The 8,620-nt window shown below is 30.0% G+C and overlaps 1 non-coding gene across 1 annotated transcript; it reads left to right on the top strand.

Moving 5' to 3' along the window:
- Positions 1-2,819: 2,819 nt before the first annotated feature.
- On the top strand, positions 2,820-2,947 carry LOC124091833 (small nucleolar RNA SNORA44). The gene has a single exon (XR_006851443.1). It is a non-coding gene; the product is annotated as a small nucleolar RNA SNORA44 (small nucleolar RNA).
- Positions 2,948-8,620: the final 5,673 nt, after the last annotated feature.

Raw genomic sequence — 8,620 nt, 5'->3', positions numbered from 1 at the left:
AAAGACTAAAATCTTAATTAGAGCAACAGGTTTTGTTTCTGTAGAGGTTGTCAAGACTATTGGTATGAGTGAATTTTCATTCTTATTGGCTCTTAACTTTGGGACAAGGGCCAGGGGTTGTTTAAACTAATGTTTCTATGTTCCTTTCCTAGTGTGACTAAGGGTCAAGGATGGTTTCAGTAGCTTTAGGCTTCCTATCTTCCAGTATATAGTGGGATATAGTGAGGAGTGCTGACAATTGTATATTCCTCTATTGAGCGGGTGGTGCAGAGTTCTAAATTGGAAATTCCAATAGTTGGGACTTACTCTTGACTGAACTTTGGAACTCTGTCAATGGATATTTGAGATTTGATGCACACCCCCTGCTGCTAAGGAGTTGCTGGTCTCTTTTAGATGTCTGTTTCATAGGGTCTTCTGCTAAAATCCACTTTTAGGTTATATGGATTAAACCTTTGTGAGTTTCATATTTTCCACTCTCTGAGGAGCAATTTTCCAGATCTTTAGATCTGATGCTGAAGAACTACTGGAAAGTCCATCCTTTTTCTGCCATCTTCTCTCTTAGAAGAGAAATTTTAAAAGAAAATTTTTGTTTATTCTAGATTTTATGATTTCTACACAGTTGTATGTTATTCAATATATGTTATTATGTAAATTATATTTAATGTAAAGAACAACCTTGTCATGTATATAGTTGGGGAGTGCCACAGACTGATTTTTTATTATCATTCTTTTCTTGTATTCCAAAGATAAAAAAATGAGAATTACTTATGAACCCCTTTGTTGTGTGTGTGTGTGTATTTTTTAGCCTATTTTTTACTGTAATTTTTAATTTTTTCTATGTCTTTTAAAATTTATCTACAGATATCTATAGGCACTTTTAAGATGAAATGATATACATTTTTTCTTAATTTTCTCAAAAACATGTTCACTGTTTATTTATTTCAAAGGGATATGTGGAATATTATAGATACATACTTACTTGTAATATTAAATAAACTTCACTTTATATATATATATATATATATATATATATATATATATATACATCTTATACTAACTAAGAATAAAATTGACTTTATTTTAAAAACAGGTCATTTTGATATTATAAAATGTCTAGCTTTTTTGGAAACCTGGTATCTATTAGGAAAATACACTTAATACTAAGTTATAAATACTAAAGTCAGGAAACATTTTCTAGACCACTTAATAATTAACAAATGTGAAAGAGATGTCATGAAGTAAGAAAAAATGCTTATGTGTTTTGAAATTATCATATATATAAGAATGAGAATTATAATTTAAAATAAACCAAAGAATATTTTGTTACTGTATTTTTCTTCAATGATGTTAAAACTGAAAGTATCAGACTATAAAGTCACTTAATTTGCCTTTAAATATTGTGGAACTCTTATGTAATCCAGCAACCTTCTCATAAAATGCAAATATATTTAGCTTAGTGAATAATCTAATATTGTTTATAAATTAACTACTGATACAGATATATGCACCTGCTTCAAGTAATGTATATATCCATATATATGTACTTGTGTATATATATGCTATGTACACACATATAGAAATGTTATATATATATATATATATATATATATAATATACTTATACATATACACTTATTTTCTATTATTAATTTATTAGAGTTCACAACAAAATATTACACAATGGAGAATTAAACAATAGAAACTTATTTTCTCATAGCTTACAACACAATAATTACAAGATAAAAGTATCAGCAGGGTTGATTTCTCCTAATGCTTCTTTTTTAGTTTGCAGTTGACCATCTTCTCCCTGTTTTGAACATGTTTTTTTGACTATGTCTACACGCCTGCAATTTTCTTCTTATAAGCATACCAATTATGTTGGATTAGAACTCACATATCCTAGTGACTTCATTAAAATTAATTAAATCTTTAAAGACCCTATCTATGTATAAATTAATAATTTAATGTAATGAGGTTTTGAGGAGTTAAAATTCAACAACGAATGATCGCTATAAGAATATAAACTCAATGTAAGTAAAGGAGTTATATATGTGATTCATTGTTGTATTCCTGGAATTTCAAATAGTATCTAAAACATGAAAGACAATTAAATATTTGCTAACATAGATTTAGACTGACCTATCTTTGACCTTGATAGCTATGATAGAAAATATGGGAGCTTGCCACAGTCTGGCTGCAGCAAAATAACCGGGGGGTGACGAGGAACTTGTGTAGATTGATACAGCAGGAGTAGGAGCCATTTATTGTAGTACAGGAGGGGTATATATACATTCCACACAGCTTATTTTAATTAACATAAACTAGATACAGCAGTCAACCAATAAGGAATCTCCACACTTAATGGCTCTCTGGCATAACTTCACAAACCACTCCCTCTGCAAAATGCCAGGTGCCATCTTGACTTGTTTACAGACTCTAACAGGAGCTATACTTATTGCTATTGCAAGCCATCAGATTATTACAAACATTTGACTTATCATCATAGTATTATGATAAAGAAGATGAATTTGAATATGGACTTTATAATCATGTAGTTGACTTTTTTCCTGTGAAACTGAAACTCCAATACTTGACTTACCAATATTTCTTATTTCATTTAATTTGAATACACTGAAAATTAGAAGATTTAGGTATTAGTGATGATATTGGTAATATTCTAATTTTATAACTGAATTTAAGAAATAGATTTTACTCAAGGTTAAATAGATAATTATCAGCAGAGGTGACGTTTGAATACCCATTACTGATTTCTCCAAAAGCCTTGTAGAACTGTTGAGATGAACAGACTTGAGATATTGAAAGTACAAGTCAGTATGTGGTGAATTGTGGCCATGGGAACTCCAACTACATGCATCAGCAACCTGGAAAGGCATTGACAGCTCAGGCCAACACTTTACCTGCAGTTTCTATTTGGCTTTCCTTTAAAGTTAAAAATAAGTATATAAGTTGATTCTCTCTAAAATCCCCTAATTAATATTTTGTCAGGTGGGTAGGAACAAGAGGAGGGCAATAGAAATAGGTGTTTCTAAGGATAAATACCCAATAAAATTATTAGAAAACAACAAATTAACAGGATAAGTAGTTGAAAAGTGAGTTTTCAAGCAATGTGTGAAATTTAAATTGTAAAGATAATTTCACAAAGTGACTTGTTACAAAAAAATTAGAAAAAAAGTCCCTATAGCTTATAATTTTGAGAACCTAAGGGAAAATCTAAATTAATAAATAAAGTGCTACAATTGAATTATCATTTTAAAGATATGCACACACTTACATGACAAATATTTGGGAAGAAAAAAATGCTAACAGAAGAAAAAAAAGACAAAAATGTGAAATCATGTGTTATCAATCATCTTTTTGAAAGAATGATTAAGAAGGTATCCCTTAGTAGAGAGAAACTGAGGGAAAAATGGTAAGAATCAAGACCTGGGGAGGGGCACTAGTAGAAAGACGCAGTAGAAAGACATAGAAAAAAAAGTTTTTAATTAAGAGCACATGAATTTATGAATAAACCTGTAAAACTATGTAACATAGAAGAGAGAGTTCTAAAAGGAATTAGTAAAGGCTAGGATTATTTAGGGCTTGGTGAACTACAGCATTTATATTTTATTCTACATGAGATGAGAAAATAACAGTTTGGACCCTGAAAAATATTAGTCTCAATATCTATATATATTTCCTGACCAAGCATATATATTTGGTACATTAATATGCTCAGTAACAGAGAATCATGGTTTCTCTAAGTACATTTTTTTAAAGCTAGGAATATTTAGGATACAGATAGTAAAGTAAGTCAAACCTATATTTTAATATCTTGAGATGGACAATAATCTATACATTTTGGTTTACTCTAAACTTAAAAAGGCTGGCATAATAGAATAATGAATAATCCTATGAAACAAATTTAAAATATATTATTGAGTAATTTACTTAAAGTTTTAGGTCGTGTCCTTACAATGATAATGCACACTATCAGATTATGTGAGAGAACTTGAGACTCATGGTATTTATTATATTCATGTAATTTTATTAGATTTGCAAAAAAAAAAGTTCCAATAAGTGGAACAAGCTTGTTAGGTTAAATGCCTGTGTTCTTAAAAGGAAAGTCAAGAATATTAAGTTATAAGTGTATATAAATGGACAAAGAAAATTTAAACTGTAAAAGCCCTCACTGAAATGTGATTTTTTTTCTTAATTTATACAGACAAAATCAGATTTGTAAACAAAAAAAGACAAGGTAGAACTATAATTTGAAATTTAGCCATAATTCACAATTAAATTTTAATATAATTGCTAAGGCTATCATTAAGTGAATGATTTTCTTCTGTGCACAAAAAGGAAAATACTAAAATGTCAACAATTGACAATGAATATTGTTAATGCTGACATAAAACTCTAAAATCTATTAAATAAAGGCAAGCTTTTCATTTGCTTATTACCCACTTTAGTAAGAATTTGGGAGTTTTGCAAGTTCACATGAACTTTTAAATGTATGAGATAAAATTTTTGGCAAAATATTAATTTATTTTATATCAGAATATAGTGAGTTTTTCATTTATTATTTTCATGCAAACTGAGCACCCTATGCTTTTTTTTCCTCCTGTTAAGCCTTACATATTCTTACATCACTTTTATATAATTATGGAATTTTTATGCATATTTCAGGGTCAAATGTTCTCTACCAGAATTGGATTCTTAGTGGCTTTTATGACATGAGTTTTTATATTTCTGAATATTCATGTAACAGACAATAATAATGCTGTTACACCTTTACATATACCCTGGTACCTTATGAAAAAATATCTTAAAATAAGCTATCTCAGTAAGAGACAGCTATACCTCTCTACCTATTTGCAAATTTTCAGTCACAAAATTAAAAGAGAAAATTCTATGGCTATAGTTTGCTTGAGCAACATAGTTATCAATATTCTTTATTATTAACCAGCAAAGTGTTTTCCTTAATTTACCATGGTGACATGCAATGATGCAAAAGAGTATGTCAGAGTTAACTGATAAGTTTTTTTAACTAAGAATATAAAAAACTAAGTTAAACTATTACAAAATATTAAATATGGATCAAGAACAGTATATGTAAACACACAAACAAATGGAAAGTGTGCACAAATAGCAGTTCGGTAGCTTCAAATACTCATCATTTCAGAGAAGCAGAGACAAACAGAATTAGGTCAAAGTTATTGTTGTCAGTTTCAGGAAAAAACGACGAAAAGCTGAAACAAGAAAAATGCATCTTAAAAGTAAGAAAGCCTTTTTCAACTTTTTAAAATTTTTACCTTGCTCTTTCATCAGTGCAGTCACATAGCAGAGTGCTGGCTGCAATCCAGAATGCTGCCCAGATTCAGCTGGTGGTGATGATTCCATCCGGAGAAGGGCATACCACATTCACAAAGAATTGTGTTTTTCTTTTCTAACATGGGGGATACCAGAAGGAATGATGCATGATGTTCATCTCTATTTCATTTAGATTTGAATTCTCTTCAGTGAAAATGCAGCACTGATTGTTCAAAAATGTTGGAAGTTGAGATAAAATCCACAAATGAAAGAGCTATCCTTCTCCTTGTTGTGCATTCAGGCAGGGGTGGTGGTGATCAGAACAGAAATAACTGTTTTAATTCACATGAAATATTGGCTCCATTTTCATGTAACTATTTCTCTTTTTGTGTTTAAATATTTCAATTAGTGTTTTACATTTAAATACATACTGTTTATATGGAAGTTATCCCCAAGTAATACTTTAGTGGTTTATTTATGTAACCATTTTATTTGTACTGAATTTCCACTAAATGTAGCTTCCCATGAATATCCAAAATAATTCATAGATACCACCAATAACTCTACATTTGAGATTTCTTAAACCTCTCAGATATGAAGAAAGTATGATCCATTCCTGAAAAACGTTCTGGAAAAAAACCTGTAATAAAGCCTGATTAATCATTACTAATATAGACACAAAGATTGGTTTTTAATTATTATTACTCTCAATGACTTTAAAGCAGTGAATCAAAAGAACTAAGCTCCTTCTTGAAATGTAAGAAACTTGGTCAAAGAGGTGAACATTCTATGAATTAAGCGATATTTCCTGCAGGAATATTTGTTTTATATTATACATTTAATAATTTTCTATCTATCAGCATAAAGTTAACAAAGACATTGCTAATGACAGTTACCATGTAAGTCTGAATGAAATATCATACATTCTTTAGTATTTGAAAAAATTGAATCTATGATACTGGCAGAGACATTGATAATCAACTTTATCCAAAATTGTTCTAATATGCTATTTTGTCCTACAAAAAACAAAATGGACCTTCCTATTATATCTGTATCAAATATGATAATATGAAGATTGTGAGCAATGACTGTCAAGCAATGTCCTCCTGTAAAAGTCTATAGAAAATGTTAAAAAATGTTTCTTCTTTCTTGAAAGCCAAATTCAAAATTGAGTTTTACATAAAAAACTAAGCCATAACATACATGAAAGAATACACAAATCTCAGAGGCAATGAATAGATAGAACATAATTAGTGGTATCATACAGTAATTTTTTATTACTTGTTTTGAATCCACAAATAAAATTATCAGAATACGTCCTTGGTGTTTAAATTTCTAGAAAATTATTTCTTTTCTTAATGCCTGATTAAAAGTGCAAAATAAATTTAGTCCAGAGTAAGGTGCTCCTCCTGAGGTTGGCAGTTCTTTAACACACTTTTATGAGAGGTTATCCTGCTTCCTTCAATAGCTCACTAAATTTCCACATGACACTTTGGCTTTCACCTTGTAAACAAGCGATTTTATACAGCACCAAATCTCCTTCAAGCCATATTCAAGGAGTCCCAAACACAATACCTTCCATTACAGATAGGGGCCCTGAAGGACACTGTCAGGACTGTGACCTTGCATTGCCCTGTGTGAAATTGTTGGAGATTAAAGAGAAGGCTGGTTACTTCTTATTCTATCTTTCATCCAAAACAACCAATGAGTGGCTCATACTTTTATGTATGAACCTTGAATAAATAGTTTAGTTTTATTTTACTGTGTGAGTGATTTAGATAGGATTGGGTTAAAATAATTTTCTTTCATTCTTCTTGCTTACTCCCATGCTGATAGCAGAGGTAGGGGGGCTACTGGAACATGTATTCAAATAAGCTTTTGCAATCAAGCTCAAGTCTTGCCATGACAAGATACATTTTTATTTCATTTCAAACTGCCTAGGCTATCAACATGACAACTTTTTGTCTTGTCACAAAGAATGTTTTTATGCTACAATTAGGATGAGTAAGATTTATCTACCTAAAAGTGTGGAGATGCATAGTCTTTTGTTATACTTCCATCTCATACTTGTCCATTGTTTTTCATTTCTTCTTAAAGCCAATGAAATAAAATAAACCAAAGAATGGAATTTTAAATAATATTTTACTCTTGAGTATGTTCACTGGACTTTGGTATGAGGAATAGTGTTATATGTATTATACTTATTAAACAGACATGATTCAGACGTACCTGAAACAGTGAAATTTTAAATAGAAAATTATCTAGATAAGAGAGAAAGCTGAATAGCCAAATACTTCTAGTCTGAGAGTTCTCCATCTGCTGGTAACTGAGCTGACATTTACTCTTCCATAAAGTTGTTTCCACTTGTGGAAAATGAGTTGATTTGACTTCATTAGTATCAGCTGAGAATGCTATTCACAATTTTTCTAGGCAATTCTTTATTATGCAAAAAAAATGTTATTTTATTAATGGAAATCCAATGTTTCAGTTAAATTTGACACCGTTTCAAATAAAGGTAGATCAAAAGAATCTCAGAACAATGTTGCAGAATATTTTATATTTTATTTTTTAGTTAGACACAATAACTTTATTTTATTTACTTATTTTTATGTAGTGCTAAGGAGCAAACTCAGTGCCTAGCATGTTCTAAGCAAGCACTCTACCACTGAGCCACAACCCAGCACCTATATTTTCTTAATATGACAAACATTTACTAAAAATAGCTTTAAATACATATGTGTATATATGAATACATATATATAGTTGAAATTATATGAACATCTGGATATTTTTAAGTATCTGTTACATATCTCAGCATTACCCATCCATAATATTCTATTAAATTTGAAGAGCAAATGAACACATTCTTTCTAATATTATAATACACAAGTGTAAAGTCCTCACTTACCAATAAATATATAGCTATAGAAAAGGTTCTGCAATACTACAATTTTAGAAATTTATACTGCAAAAGAACATGTACACTTTCATTTCATATAAATAACTCTCTACACTATCTGTGGCAGCTTGTCAATCAGTCTTTTCTTATATATCCTCTTAGTAAACAGTTTATTCCATCTTGCATGGTTTTGTGTATTGTTATTTTTTTAAGGCTTAAGTTTGTCTTTTCAAATAAATACTTCTTTGATGTATTTTTCCTTTATAAGCAATTTTTTAAATGAAGAATTTCCTGATATTTGAAGAAAGCAGGCCCATATTTTTTACCTAGTTTCTGCTTTAGTTGAAACAACCCTAGCATCTTCAGAAATTCTTACACATTGTCACAATCTGAATAGGACGGCATTGATTTTTCC

The sequence above is a fragment of the Marmota monax genome, unplaced genomic scaffold, assembly GCF_021218885.2.
Source record: "Marmota monax isolate L192 unplaced genomic scaffold, Marmota_monax_Labrador192_F-V1.1 WCK01_AAM20220418_F8-fsc00091, whole genome shotgun sequence".
In the NCBI taxonomy this organism is placed as follows: Eukaryota; Metazoa; Chordata; class Mammalia; order Rodentia; family Sciuridae; genus Marmota; species Marmota monax.
Note: the sequence above shows the minus strand (reverse complement) of the source record. Positions and strands in the feature narration are given on the sequence as shown.